Source organism: Malurus melanocephalus, unplaced genomic scaffold (assembly GCF_030028575.1).
Source record: "Malurus melanocephalus ecotype Western Australia unplaced genomic scaffold, MMel_1.1 scaffold_473, whole genome shotgun sequence".
NCBI classification, from domain to species: Eukaryota; Metazoa; Chordata; class Aves; order Passeriformes; family Maluridae; genus Malurus; species Malurus melanocephalus.
This window is the reverse complement of record NW_026623705.1, coordinates 213,375-228,441: the sequence shown is the minus strand read 5'-3', so window position 1 is coordinate 228,441 and position 15,067 is coordinate 213,375.

Genomic DNA, 15,067 nt, shown 5'->3' with positions numbered 1-15,067 from the left:
GTTTCCTACAGCTGTTTGCTGCACTCTCACACCTGAAAATCCTCAAAAGTAGAAACTCAAACTGCATGTCCTGGCAGGAGTTTCAGCAACACAAAATATCTGCAAATGCAGTTCCTCCCTTTCGCTTACATTTCTACATCCAAAGATGGTGGCAGCAATTGCTGCTACACTTTCATGCTGGGGCTTTGCTTGAACATTATGACCTCTAAATGTATTTCTAACTCCTAAATCTAAATCCTCCCCAAGGAAGCTCTGTGCTTCTGGCATGAAAATACATTTGCAAACATGTTTTAATTGGTGTAGGTCAGTGAGAGACTAAGCCTTCCCTAAATGATTTCTCTTCCTCATTATTTACTGGTGTAAATATAGRAATAATTCACTGTTATTACCTCATTATTATTTACCAACATAAGTTTATAAATAATTCAGTGATACTCATATTATTATTATGCATAATACCATGAATTATAGGAATAAAAAAAAATCACAGTGGTTACCATTAAAAAGTCAACATTAATCAACTTTTGCTTCAAAGTTCTGGAAGAGATGGTGCAGTCTGGTCTGTCCTCAGAATAGGAAATAAGTGTGGGACCTCAGATACCACAGTATGGTAACAGTTGGCAGATGGTTCTTCTAAAATGGTAACCACTGCAACGAGAAGTGTAATTGGAAAACACATCCTATCGTGTTTGTTTAGAAAAAGGGAAGGCCACAGTTACTTAGCACTCACCTAAAACTATCAGTTGCAATACCTTCAAACAAATCTGTCCAGAGAAATTGCTCAAAGCAGCACCAAATATTTCCAAAAGCTTTCTGCAGGGATGATTTAAAAGCTTCTGTCAAAAGCTTCTGTTTGCATGGTATATGGGTTTTGGGCCAAATTTAGGTTTTTTCTTTTTTTTTTTTTTAATGTTAGCCTTTTATCAAATACCACCAATTTCAAAGGCAGAGTTAGAATACCTCCTGTCTGAGYASGGGGGTTGATACAGTCATTCCACTGTGGTCCCTTCCRATCTRATCCATCCTGTGAATAASSTAAGGATGACCAACAACTTYACAARCTATMGACCTTTTACTCCTTCCAAGCCTTRTTTTGGTTCAAAAATCAAACTCTGTCTGCGAGAAAAATCACCTTCCAAATCAATAGGTCATTTCTGGCCTAGGTGAAGTCAGACAAGTTATGTTTCCCCAAATATTGTGAGGTTCACCAATCCCCTCTGACTCATTCACCTGTCACTTTATAGCAGGAACAGTGACTGAAGAGTTTAAACCTGCAGTACCACATSATGACTTTGATTGAAAAGGGAATGGTAGTTAATATTTTCAGCAACAAATTAGGTAGGTATGCTCAAACTGTAGATTTAAGCTCCTGTTAGGAGACAGGGAAAAATTGAAAAACAAAATAAAATCAGCATCTATAATTTCATTCTGGAAAAACAAAATTACCTAATTAGACACTGTCAATGGATGTTTCCATGAAGAGTGAAGGCAATTAGTAAATTAAGCAATAGTTGAAAATACAGTTTCATAAGATCTAGAAATGCCTAAAATGCCTTTTTTTGTACTAAAATCTAGTTTAAGAAGACAAGCTAAGAAGAAACCCCCATCTTGCATCAAACTAATGGAATAGTCTACACGACAAAAAAGGAGTCAACATCCCCCTCCTCACCTGTTCCTTTCCCACAGTTCCTCCCAACTTTTATCACCATGGAGTGATGACCCAACCAACTCCCTTATAACTCTCAAATTTGGCATAAGGTTACTCYTGCTAWGCCAGASTGTCCATGGTCYGAGGGGATACSCAGAGAGTAAGGRTGATGAAGAMTTACTAAACTGACCAGAGACTACTWAACATTTACTCAATATTCCATATGCATCCAGCCAAATGACATGATTTTCCTCTGAATCTAGAAGTGCTGCAGCTAAAATCATTCAGTGCTTTAATCACTTGAAAATTTCTGCATGGTGATGCAATGGGCATTGAAAACAGTAATGCTTCACTTTTTTTCATGTACTTCATCAGAGAAGATGCAGCAGTTCCATGTTAAATGCATCCATTCCATTTCTGTAGCAAAACCTGACACTCAGCTGTTTAGAGAGACAGCTTTCAGTAGGAACAGCACAGATTGAGGAAGGAATGATGGGTTTGATTCAAAACACAATCAGAGGCCTTTGCAAATGGCACATGTGTACATCCACCTCTATGTTGCACACAACATAACTCTCACCTTAATTGTTTAAAATGTTGAACCCAAAGTCAGGAAAGAAAGACATCCTGGTGAGGTGGCCACTCTGAGAATTTCATAGTCTTTGTGAAGTTATCAAGCCACCTGTCATTTTTTCTTTGCATATAAATGAGTATAAGGGAGTTGTCTGATACCTAAAAATACAAACTTAATTACTTTGGGGTTGTTTCTCACAGCCTGTATGTACAGCCTACTTGTTCCTCCCTAGGCTTAAAACTTGAAAAACAAGATACAGAGTATGGATTTTACCTCTGGCTCTTACTGAGCCATGATACCAGTCATTTCTCCCACACCCCAGTAAAACASGGATTTAAAAAAAAATTAAATTTCTAAAAGAAAATCCATCCTAAAGAAACCAAGCAGCAATTGAAGTTTTTCTGATGCAACTGGCTATCAAAAGTCCYGATAACATTACAATACCAAAGTTCGTCAATAGCAATAGCAAATAGTATTTCAGCTTTGCTGTATCAGTCCATTTAGGAAAACAAGAACAAAACAAGAAAACGAAACAAGAACCATCTCAAAGATCAAAAACACCTTTTAGGGGTTTGGAAAAAATTCTATCAATGCCTTTCTGCACTTACACAAATCCATGCCACTGGCTTTCACTATGTTCCCTCACTCAAGTGTCTATATGGTGTGTACCCCAATGCTGTCTGATTCACAAACAAGCAAGGTCTTGAGYTCTTCTTCCCAGCCTGACTGGGCTCTAAAACCCAAGTGGGAAAGCCTGTCCATGAGATTTTCAGGGATTTTCAGGCTTATGATCTAATCACGAGAAATTCAGAGAGTTGGGAGAAGCCCCAGAAATTAAATGACTGAATTTTTTGAGGTTCACCTCTCTGTAAAATAGAGACCAAATCAAAAAACGCAACTGTGTCATTAAGCCTAAGAGCATATTCTTCCAAGTCTTTCCTCAAATTCAATTCGTGTGGTAACTCATGAGTCATTAAAATGGAAAGGCTCCCTCTCAGCTTCAAGGACAACTGGATCTGATTATCCATGGAGCTGTACCTCGGCACAATGGGATGAGTGAAACACGCACTGTCAGCCCCAGCTCTGAATTTACTTTCTTATTGCATGAGCCTTACCTGAAACTTTATGTGTTAATAACATATTTGTTACAGCTATCCTGTGCAATGCTTAATTAAAGTGATATTTTGTTTCAGCTGAAYGGTCTCTGGCTGTTTTATTGTCATTTGACATTAAATTGCAATTTGTCGTGCCACGTACATTTCTGCACACGTTGTCAATACGATTATAAAGGCAATGTTATTGACCAAGAACATAATACTTACTGAGTGTCTCGAGAAAACACTCAGATTTTTAAACTCCTACACTTTCTCCTTTTCTTTTGGTTTCTCTTTGGTTCCTTTAAAGCTCTTTGCTGCTGAGTAACTCCAAGTGCTAACAGAATATTCAGTTGTCATGCGTGTCTCAGCTCTCACCGCAGTTCACCGTGTTCGGCTTTTCCCTTGCATTTATAGGTGTGTGCATATACATATATGTTTATATATATATATAAAATATGAAATATATATTAAAATATTTATAAATATATATATATAAATATATATCTATATCACGGCTCAGGTCACCACATGAAGGACATCATATGTGGCGCTGTCCCCTCCACGCCTTCTCTGTCCCTTCTACAAGGGGCAAGCCTGGGACAGGGCACCCACCAGCATCACCCCCTGCCCTCCTCCCAGGTCTCAAGCTCCAAATTCAGGCTCCCTCCTCCAGGCTACATGAATCATTTCTGCCATGAACTTGTGACCCTGGCTCTGTTACAGTGCAGGGCTCCACCAGGACCGTGCGCCGATAATGCGCAGCTACTTTGGTCTGTACGAGACCTGACATTTGCAAAGCTGCACTGAATTAAGGCAAGGCAGCACACKCTGCAGCAGGGTTCAATGTGCTCTGGGAATAAAACACTTGGGTACTATTTCCTAAATTCGGAGGGGAAAAAGCTAAATCCATGCCCTCTCCTATTTCACTCTGATTGAAGAGGTAAATAAAATAAAATAGGCTTACATGAAAATGTTGTCTGCGTCACTGCCATGTTATTTCTGCTTTACCAGCAAGCTGAAAAAAAGTTGTATATATATTTTTTTTCTTTTCTTCTATTTCTTGCCTTGGTTTTGGACGACTGGAATTGAGTTAGCATGTTTTCTTCAACAAGAGTTTCAGCATACTATGTTCAGTTTAGGTCAAGTTCAATTTTGGCTCTATTTTCCAAGTTCACCAACCTCAAATACAGTATCTCATAAGAAGAATTCCTGTAACAGCYTGAAAAAATAACCAACTAAAAATTACTAACTTGGACGTAGCAGGTTACTGTTTCCCAATTGCAAATCCAACCATGATGGCAAATAAGAACACCCCAGTGATGCACAGGAAAACATAATCATGGGCTCATCTATCAGTTACAGTAAGGTCATCACTAGTTACTCTTTTAATGGATCATTTAATTAAATACAGTKCTATTGTCTTGCAATTATGTTTATCAAGTGGAATAAATACAAATACTCAAGTTCAATTAGGGRTGTATTTTTTACTGGAATGGGTTTAATAAAGTTGCTGTGTTGCCMCAAATGACTAATAACGAATATACTTTTCTGACAATGACAAAATAAGTATTCTCACAGAAGTGGCTRGTATGTGTAATTCGATGAGTTCACTTAAATAGTTCGACTCTGGATCAAAAAAGCAAATTATACTCACTTGAATAGTTCGACTGCGGATCAAAAAAGTAAATTATTTAAGTGGATACTGCAAGGCAGAAACATGTGGACACAGCTGTAGTGTCATGTGTCACAGCTTCGCTCCGTGCCAGCTGGCATCGGCACAAAGGCAGGCCAAGCCAAACAATTCCTGTTATTCATAACAGCAAATGTGCATTCAAAACACACAGTGAAGGCTTTATAAAATAACTTGGTATTCAAACGGATCCACACTGTGGAATTGTTTTTTAATCACACATTGCTCTGCGCCAGGCCGATATGCCAAATTGCACGAGTAGTCCAGAAGTTCTTGTCTTTACCCAAAACAGTGCAAATGCAGGTCTTGGCCCGCACATCTATGGGATTTTTGTGCTCRGGGTTCGCAGCCTTCCTTGTGCGCTCAGTAAATAGATGTGCACCCTCTCAGCACATTAAATATTCAGCCTTTCAATTAACAAGGGTGCACAACATGCACATTTGTGCCTATAYTATAATCAGAACTTCCCTGGCATAGAAAATCACACCATTAAGAAGTCTAGTTAGTGAGGAAGCAAGAAGTTAGGATAGTTCTACAGACAAACTCCTTCTAGGCTGCATTTATATTTAGAACTTAAATATGAAATGCAAGAGGTATTCACTGTTCTCCTCTAAAGGGGGACCTCTTCCAAGTATGCAAATAGGCTCAGCGTATCTAACCTCAATGGGGACTTCATGAAATATGCCCCTAGTGATAGAAAAAAAGGAGAAAAAAAGGAAGGGGAAGCTCAATTCAACTCTTTTCATTGCTATTGAGAYAATTCTTACTTGAAAAAACATCTCCCCCAGTCATCAGGCTCTTTTTTCTTCCCAATGATCTAGACCAATTTTATTATTGCAGGATCCAGCCTTATTTTAGCATATCTGAAGTTTCATCATACCAAGCTGAAGATGAAATGTTATGCCTGAAATCATGCAAAAATGGGTATTTTCCATAAAATTTGGTTCCTTTTCTCAGAAGGTGTGTGTCAACATCACCACTCTGAGGTCCATGGCAACCKGCTAACACACACCAGGTAACAATCTGTGAAGAGAGTTTAAACATAGCCAAACTTGAAATAATATTGTGTCACTTCCAAATTCCCCCTCCTTTAAGAAAAATAATAAACCTCAACCCTGGTTTCTTCTCTAAGAACTTCATCTCAGCAGTGCCAGAGGAGATAGAAGGGGGAGGGAGCAGACACTGCTCGTGGARGAAACGAGGGAAGCTGCATTCCAAGGAAAGGGAATATTTGGATCTCTGACCACAATGCAACGCTGATTACGGCTTGCTGCTGGCTGCAGGAGCTCTGTATGTGCTCAGGGCCATCTCCTCGAGTCCCATTAGTTTAGCTAGAAAAGGAATAACAAGATTTTCACATAAACAAAACCAGTGGAAAAGGCTCAGCGGCARCACCCCCTTTTTCCACCTTCTCTGCTCCGTGCTGTGGATAAATGGGTGCAGTTTCTGCTGAGATGAGCTGACCTCGCTCCAGGGAGGGCTCTGGGACTGCTCCACTCTCCACCTTCCTGGGGATCCTGCCCCTTGGCTTTCTCAAAACCAGCCTTTTCTCCACGCCAAGAACAAGAGACCTCTTTTCCCAGGAAACATAAATAAAGGGCTGCACATGGAGGCGATGGGGAGGGATGACAGAGCTTCTATTACCTTGTTTACAGTAGCCACCCTTTAATGTCCTGCGACTAAGATTTGCCAAGCACATTCCAGTTTTCCCCCRTTTGGCAACATAGATGAAGGAAATTACACTAACACATGCATTTCTGTGCATCTTTTGCAGCCTGTGCTCTTGAAAAGTAGCCTTTTCCCCATCTTCTGAGTGTAATTGGCATTTGGGTTAATAGATACCAGACATCTCCTATCARGCAACATGGTTTAAATAGGCACATCATTAACATGGATTACTTAGGCCATGTCTCCTATTGAATTAGTGGTCTGCAGGCCAGCTCCAGGGAAGGGGTTGGGGGCCTGTGTGCTGGATATTGAAACATCTAAACTTTGGCCCCAACCTCAAAAGAAAGTGTGAAACGCCTTGGAATAAATCCCAGCTCTTAGGCTATACTGACGTTAAAAGCAAAGCTCCTGCAGACATCCAGAGGACCATTCCACCCCAAACTGCAGCAGCAGCACAGCAAAATCAAGCAGGAGGTTTTAAAATGCCTTTGAGACTTCAGTTTAACCCTTTACCAGCTAACACTGCTGCCAGCAGGAGACAAAAGAGGTAGGCACGTATCCCTTTGGAAACTCTGCGTCCCTTTTAATTATTTAATTAAAATCTTTTACGGGGTGCTTTGAAAAAATGGATCTGAAATGTCTGGTGAAAGGTTAGACCAGACAGACAGAGAGGGTACACCTTCCAGATGTCTGCAGATGTTCCCAAAGTCTGTAGTGGMGAGCAGCACAATCCTGTGTGGCTGAGCAGGCAAAAATGGGTGCACCCAGTTTTAATATTGACCAATATTAAAGACTTTAGATTTTAACAAAACAAGGAAAGGCATTCATTTGTTTTGGGTTTTTTTTTTTCTTTAAATATAGGATATTTTGCATAATATTATTCAAATTTACATTGCACTCAGTAATAAAGTGAGCTGAGCTCCATGCAAAGCACCAGTGTTTGGGATGTTTTTCAGTCCATGTGTAATTGCTCACAGATGTTACCTGCCTGTGATTCTGTTGAACCTTCTGGTTTGTGCCTAAAGTCAGTGATGAACAAGTTAAAAAGCAGAATATAAAGCAGGGACCATGTAGTTGTTATCAGCTGATCTGTCAGTTCCACAAGAGCTGGGACCAAAGTCCCATGTAAGGAAACAAGAATTAGATATTTCAAGCATTTCAGTGCACACCAAGCCCTGGCTAAAACTCCTGCTGAGCCTGTTTATGACAGCATAATCCTATCCAAAAAGTGCTAATATAAAATCCTACTTTTTCTATTTGGCTGTGATGTGGGTAGCAAAATTGGATTGACTGCACTGATAGCAATACCTACTTAATGGGGGGGGACACGTAAAAAAGGCAATACAAACTTGAAAACATCCTGTTTCCTTTTTTCCCTCCATATTTTAATGTAATAACTTTACTGAGTGGGAAAAAAAAATCTCTGGAATAAAGACAGATTACTACAGCCCCTGAACTGGCAAACCCCCAAAAAAACCAAAACAAAACAAAATACAAAAAAAATAAAAAAAACCTCACAACCAACCAACCAACCAACCAACCAAACAACCAACCAACCAAACAAACAAACAAACAAACAAAACAAAAACAAAACTCAAAAGAACCCAAAAAACAAAACTCAAAAAAATCCAAACAACAAAACCAAACAAACCTGAAGTTTTTTGACCATTTCCAGTTGCTTGTTTTCTAATTAGAGTCTATTCTTAAAATACCCCTGGCTAAAACAGGCTCATCTCCAAAGGCCTGAGTTACAGCTAAGGTGAAGCAGGAACCTCAAGTGGCTGCAGAGGTATGAAGTGCCTGAATTTGACTGCCCTCATGTCCCAAAAGACACTGTAGCCTTACATATTTAAGGAGAATTAACATATTTAAGGAGAATTACATATTTAACATAGGAAAGGCCCTAAGGAAGATAATGGCTTTTAATTCTGTAGCATTCTCGAGGTTTTTGAAGTGTTTTGGKTCTTTTGGATTGGTTTCAGTGGAGGTGCTGTGCAGCCAGCACGGAGTGTTTCTCAGCACCACCGAAGCTGTGGTAGGTGCAGGGCTCCAATGGTGATGACCACAAGAGAAGGCAAAGCAAAAAGTACCTATTATTTGATGAATTTTTTCCTTTAGTTTTGGGATATTTGCCCCAAGATTACTTGGCTGGCTTTGAAGAAGCCATCTGGGGCTGAAACCATCAGGAATAATTGCAGGAGTGGTAGAGGAGGACAGGAACTTCAGCATTTTCCTCTCCATAGGTCCTGCCCTCCCAAGAGCCTGATAGCTCCAGCCAGCTTGCACCTTGGTAACTCATATCCCCCATCCCTTTTTGCAGCATCACCCTTTTTCCTGTCCAGTTCCCATAATCCCAGGGATGAGTCTAAAGAGCATCACGAAATCATGAAAAAAATACTCAATTTGTACATTTAACTTCATGCTTGTAGTCATAGTCTTGATATATTAAAGCATTTCTCCTGTTAGTTTTGCCAGTTTTGGTCAAAAAAGCAGAGGAGGTCTACGAGTCTATACTTGGATGAAGCCACATAAATTTCTCTAAAGTTGTCTATTAAGCAGTAACACAAGATAAATCCAGACTAAATTCCAATAAAACTTCTTCTTGTTGCAGTTCGTTATATTTTCTGTAGTTGCAAAATTTTCTCTCCTCAAAAGTTTTTTAGAAGGAGGTTGAGCTTTTTCTTATGACTCAAAAATGTGTTTTYGTGAGGCTAAAAAGAAAGAATTGACCAGCAATTTCTGCAGCAGCTAATATTTAGGGTGTCCAAGACTACATATGTGTTGATTTTAAAGAGGAGAGATGCCCTGGCATTTTAGCAGATTTTGCCTGAAGCTGGTTCCCTAAAATCATCCATCAACATCCAGMAGCGAGAGCAGGATTTTCCTTTGCAAAGATGGACTCATAAAAGCATTTAATGAAGCTGAGCTTGAGGTGGCCAAGACATCAGTGAGAAACTCTCAGTGATTGCTGCACATTCAGTTTTCAGGCAGGATAACAAAATCTCTGCAGCCAGGTTTTATCCAGACTCAGCCTGGCTGCTCCCACACGTGCAGAACTCTGGGCTCCCTCTGAGTTATCTGGGTTTGCTCCCTCCCCACCAGCAGGGAGGGAATCCCATCCTGCAGCCTCCTTCCCTGGGAGTAACCTGAGGTCTGACAGCCAGTGAGGTCACCCCCAGTCTGGCCAAAGCCTGTATACCATTACAATGAAGTAATAATGTATTTATAACACACCTAACCACTGATGGCTTCTATTCCTGTGGAGGCTCTTTTTTTTTTTTTATTTTTTTTTTTCTCCCCCTGCATTTGCACAGATGTTTTTTGAGAACTGGTCTCCAGAAAGAGCCTTGCAGAAAACAAGCTATGTCTGTTGATTCTGGCTGGCTTTTATAACGATAGTTGTTAGCACGCAGGATTTATGTTTCAAATATCATTTTAATTTCTTGGGCTGCGTTTTTAACCACAAAATGTTAATTCAGTGGTGCGCTATAAATGCTGCAGCTCCTTTATAWAAATGTAGGACAAGCTGTTTCTAAGGAAATATTCTAGGAGTCTGATTCATAGGAATACGACTCACATGCATTTTCCATGGAATTTGCTCTGAAATATGTGTGGAATACATTCTACAATAAATTATGTACTTTTGTGATTCATTAAATCCTCTCCGTGCTCACAAGTAGTAAGCTCTTCATTATACACAAAAAAAAGTGCAATCAGCCCAAACCAGCAACATTCTTGTCATATTCGGCGAATGCTTTGGTTTTGAACTTAAAAAAAAAATCTATAAAGGCATTTGGAGAAAGCACATAAATCAAACTGGTATCCAGCTTTAATTTACACGAAGGCAAATTAAGGATATCTACTCCCATAATTACTTCCATGTTCAATGGAAGGAGTTAGGGCTCAGAATGATTCTCAAAAATCAGAGGGATTATTAGGAATGGATGTCTACTGAAAAAGACATTTCTAGGAATAATTCCTCTCATGTTATTTTTCATTATATCACTTTGTCCCAGTGATGCTAATGCTCCTTTTGTGCCTCCTTTCAGCASGCAGGTACCTGTGATGTGGCTTCACTTCCTGAGCAGAGAGATTGGAGGTGTCACCTGTGACATTATTCAGGTGCCATTTCAGCTCACACGTGTGCACATCGAAAGCACCTACTGGGCAGCTGATTGGGGGGAACAGGAAAAAAGAAAATCTGYAGCTTATGTGGCTGATGACATTTAAAAAATTGTAACCAGCTAGCTTGGCTAGCAAAAACCCAGATATCAACCTGCTCACATGGGATAAATGACCCTCTTTGCCTTTCCTAGGATTACAGATATGTTGAAAATAGATATTTCAGCACTCAGACTTCAGCTTTCCCCTATTCTTCCCCACTTTGCCAATAAAACCATTTTTCTTGCCAACGCCAACATCACCAAAGCTTAGYTAAACCATCTTTGCTCTTGCTGGGAGTTACATCTCTGAAATATTCCTTTTCTGCCTTTCTACACCCCGCTGGCATTTGTCTCCAGGAACACCACGRGCAGCAGCCCTGCTCTGGAGGCCCCTGGAAAGTCAGGATCCAGACTGGGACTCCACCATGTGCGTTGGGTACTGCCTGCAGCAGCCAGACAAAAGGGAAGGAGGGAGGAGTGGATGCCGTGGCTTCTATTTTGAAGGCAAGAACCAGACTGGAAGTACCCCACAATCACACACTTTGTACTGAAAGCCAAGAGGCATTCCCTCTGCACAAAGGAAAATAAGAAATATAATTTCACCATTCTTTTAAAATGTCATGTCCCTGCATATCAAACTCATTTCATCKTCAGATCATCCCACCATGCTCCATTAGCTACCAGAAGACGCGAGCCAGTGTTACCACCACAACAAACTCCCAGTACAACCATATAATTTCAATTCTTCACACATTTTCTTCCCGTGCACACAATGCCTTTGGTAGCTCAGTAAAAGTCTCCTCTCTCCAGTCCACTGCCACGGGCTACCAGGCTGAAACAAAGCTCAGTTTCAAAGCTGAAGCATAATGACCAAGCGGGAGGGAGAGAATAAAAGAAACGATCGGCRGTAGCTGTGCCTGCGTCTCCAGAGGTTCTCCTGGCTCAGGACTCGACCCAGGGTGGGCCATCAGCTCTRCTGCCCGCCTTCCCCATCCTTCTTGGATGTGTGGGATTGAAATGCCACCTCTTGAAGGGCTGTATGGCAAAGCAGGGCAGGCTGCCAGCCCGAAAAGCGTCAGCATGTGAAAAACCTCAAGGCCCCTGCAGCGGAGATTTCTTTTGTCCYGTTTTTCCTCTGCTAATACAGGTTGGGAAACTGGCTGGATGAATGGAAGATATTCAGGGCAGGAATCATCTTTTGTTGTTKTTCCAGGCTGCACCCAGCGTATTGGGGTCATGATGCCCATGATGTGAGTGTTCACAGCAAAATTACCAGGAGCCATAAAAATARCAAGCAGCACCAGATATGAGATCTCTGACAGGGCATGGAGGAGCAGGCTAGCAGTATCCCTGCCAAATAATTTCTGCCAGGCAAAAAAAAAGCAGGCAGTTCCCTGGATGGCATGGACAAATAATGATTTCTAGATGAARAAGGGGCTCAGTGGTCAGACTGTAAAAGTATTTATAAATAGTGTTCTAACAGAAGGAAAAGTGCAGAGGGAGAAAGAGGGCAGCAAGAAGAAGAGAAARGGAAAATTTTTCCTCCTCTTATTTTTCCCCTCTGGGGTGAATTTCARTCCAAGAGATCTTTCAGCCAGTTGCCCTTTCCCTTGTGAGTCTGGACCTGACTTTTCACTCTCCACACCTTGCCTAGTCATTGGCAATCACACGAAGCCAAGCCAGAGATAAATAAAAATGCTCTCAAATTTGGCAGCATTTTACACCTCTGTGGTTAATGCAAAACAGAGCTGCAAAGTTGGCCATTTTTGTTTTTCTTTGAGAAAAACACACACATATCTYACCAGTGCAACCATCTGTTGTGTATCTCACTCGGAAAAAAATGTTGGCTAATAAGGAATGTCATTACTCTGAAAGAGGAAAAATGGTCTCAGAGAACATCAGGTTGAAGACGCAAASATTCAGCTTTCTATTCCACTATATAAACAGAGCTCATGTTTTAAAAATTAAAAGAGTAGAAAAGAAAAGATCTCTTTATAAAAGYACCTGAAAATATTATGGCCACAAAGCATCATTTTTAATTTCATCTTGGARCAGTGGGTACAAACAAGGCCACTCTGCCTCTCTTTTTCCTGTCTCCTTTACCCATGCAGCACTTCACCCCCTCAGAATTCTGCACAATAAAATGAATTATAAAAATGAAATGTTACAAAGCTAATTTTTTTTTTTTTTGCAACACTAAATTGAAACGACTGGTTTGAGTTTCTACATTTCCTGAGTACTTACAGGCACCTGCAGAAGAGCATAAGGACTGGCAGAACASGGAACACACCATCCTGAAGTAAGTGCATCACAATAAAACATATTTTGATATTGCAGCTTTCACAAGTAATTATCACAAAGTGCTTTGCAAGGATAAGTAAGTAGAGTTTTGAAGGCAAAGTTTTAAGAGATTAAGAGACTCATCACTATACTTCTGAAAAATGAAAATYTGGAGGGGAAAAGAAAGGAAAAATTATCAGCCTGACCTAGATTCAAGTGTTTGTTTCTTGCAAAACCAAATGTACATAAATTTATTTAGCTTGAAAATGCCATTAGACCTGAAAAAAMCCCAACATTTTGCTGCAGACACTTGTAAGAAAAATCAAACAACCTAGAGGGTTGGATTTTTCACACCAATGCTGCTGGTTTATTCCATAGTTCAATGAGTAGAGTGATGATGCTTAACCTTTCTGTAATCCAAGGTCCAAGTAAMATTTCACATGAAACCAAATAAAGACAGATTTTCTCCCCATGAATTCCTTTTTTATTTGCTACGTCTTTGCAGATTTGCAGAAATGGATTTAAAAGCACAGTTACAACAGTTTCATGGAGCATAGAATGTTTTCTACAGTCTCCAACCCCCAAATGGGACATCTCCACAGAAGGGATCAATGTTGGCTTCTCTCTCAAAATGAAACAGCCCTGGGGATTTAAGTTATTCACCCACCACCAAACCACATATTCAAACCCTACCATTACTCTGCTAGAACAGGGCTTTGATCCCAATGTCTCCCACATCCTTGCAAAAATATCTCAACCCATCAAGCGTTAGGCCAGGTTGCCATAAATTTCTGTTGCTGGGGTTGTCCTTTYTTCACCCATAATTAAACATTAATGAAGAAAGGAAGAGATGTGTTTATGGAGGAGGTCACTGGTGTATTCAGTTCCCTTCAACAAGCATGAGACATGTGCTGTAAGCTGCAGTCAACCTTTCATTTTCCCTTTTTATTTAAAATATCTGGCCCAAATTTTGCTTATTTTCTGGCAAGTTGGAAATGAAACTTTTAAGTCTTTTCAGAGAAACAGAAGTGTCACTTATCAGCCCCCAGTGTTTGAAAGCCATTCACTGAAGTCTGTTTGGTAATACAGAAAAATTCAACTGGACCATTACCTGAGGCAACCCAAGACATTCTTACTGGCATAGGCCAAATGGAAGGAGGGCTAAGGAAAAAAAAAAAATGGTGGAAGAGGTAAATTTTGGGTGAATGCAAGAAGTGGAGAGCTCTGTCTTCAAGCAAGACAGCTTTAATTGGATGGAGAATCCAAGGAGAGCAGGGAACTTCCAGCAAAACCACTCAGGATGAGAGAAACTGATGGACCAGTTGATGTTTCCAAAGGAAAACCAACRTTTCCTTTGGTTTAATGCAAAAAGTCAGGAGCAAAACAGATTTTTCTACTATTCTGTACYTTGTTCCATAAAGCAGTTTACGAGAAGGGGCAAGACTTCAACAAAATGTGGGTTGGGGTATGTTGCAGGTGTGGGAGCCACTGCCCCATCTCCAAAGAGGCTGAGTTTAATGAGCTCCCTCTGGACTCGCAGGGAGCTCCTTGAGCTCTTCCTCAACAATGCATCTTCATGTCACCCTCTGGCTGCCAGCCACCCTGGAGGTTTCTGTGATGACAGGAGGAGCCAGGGTTCCACAGCATTTGGGGGAATGGGGCCATGGCCCCATCAGCTCGGCCATTAATCCACCCCCGGGCGGGACTGACAGGGGCTGAGTCTGACATAAAAATTCCATTTGCTGGATGAAGCAGTAAGTGTACTTCATCATGGCCATGGGACACTTCAGCAGAGCTGCCTTCCCCTCACCTGATGAAAGGTTCTGCCTAAAGTCTGGAAATTCCCCTAAGCAGACACAATATCCATGGGGAAGTTGTGATAGGCAGCAGATTAAATTTTAAGCAAGCTGGCTGGTAAAGCACAGAGCAAAACCACAGTTACCAGAT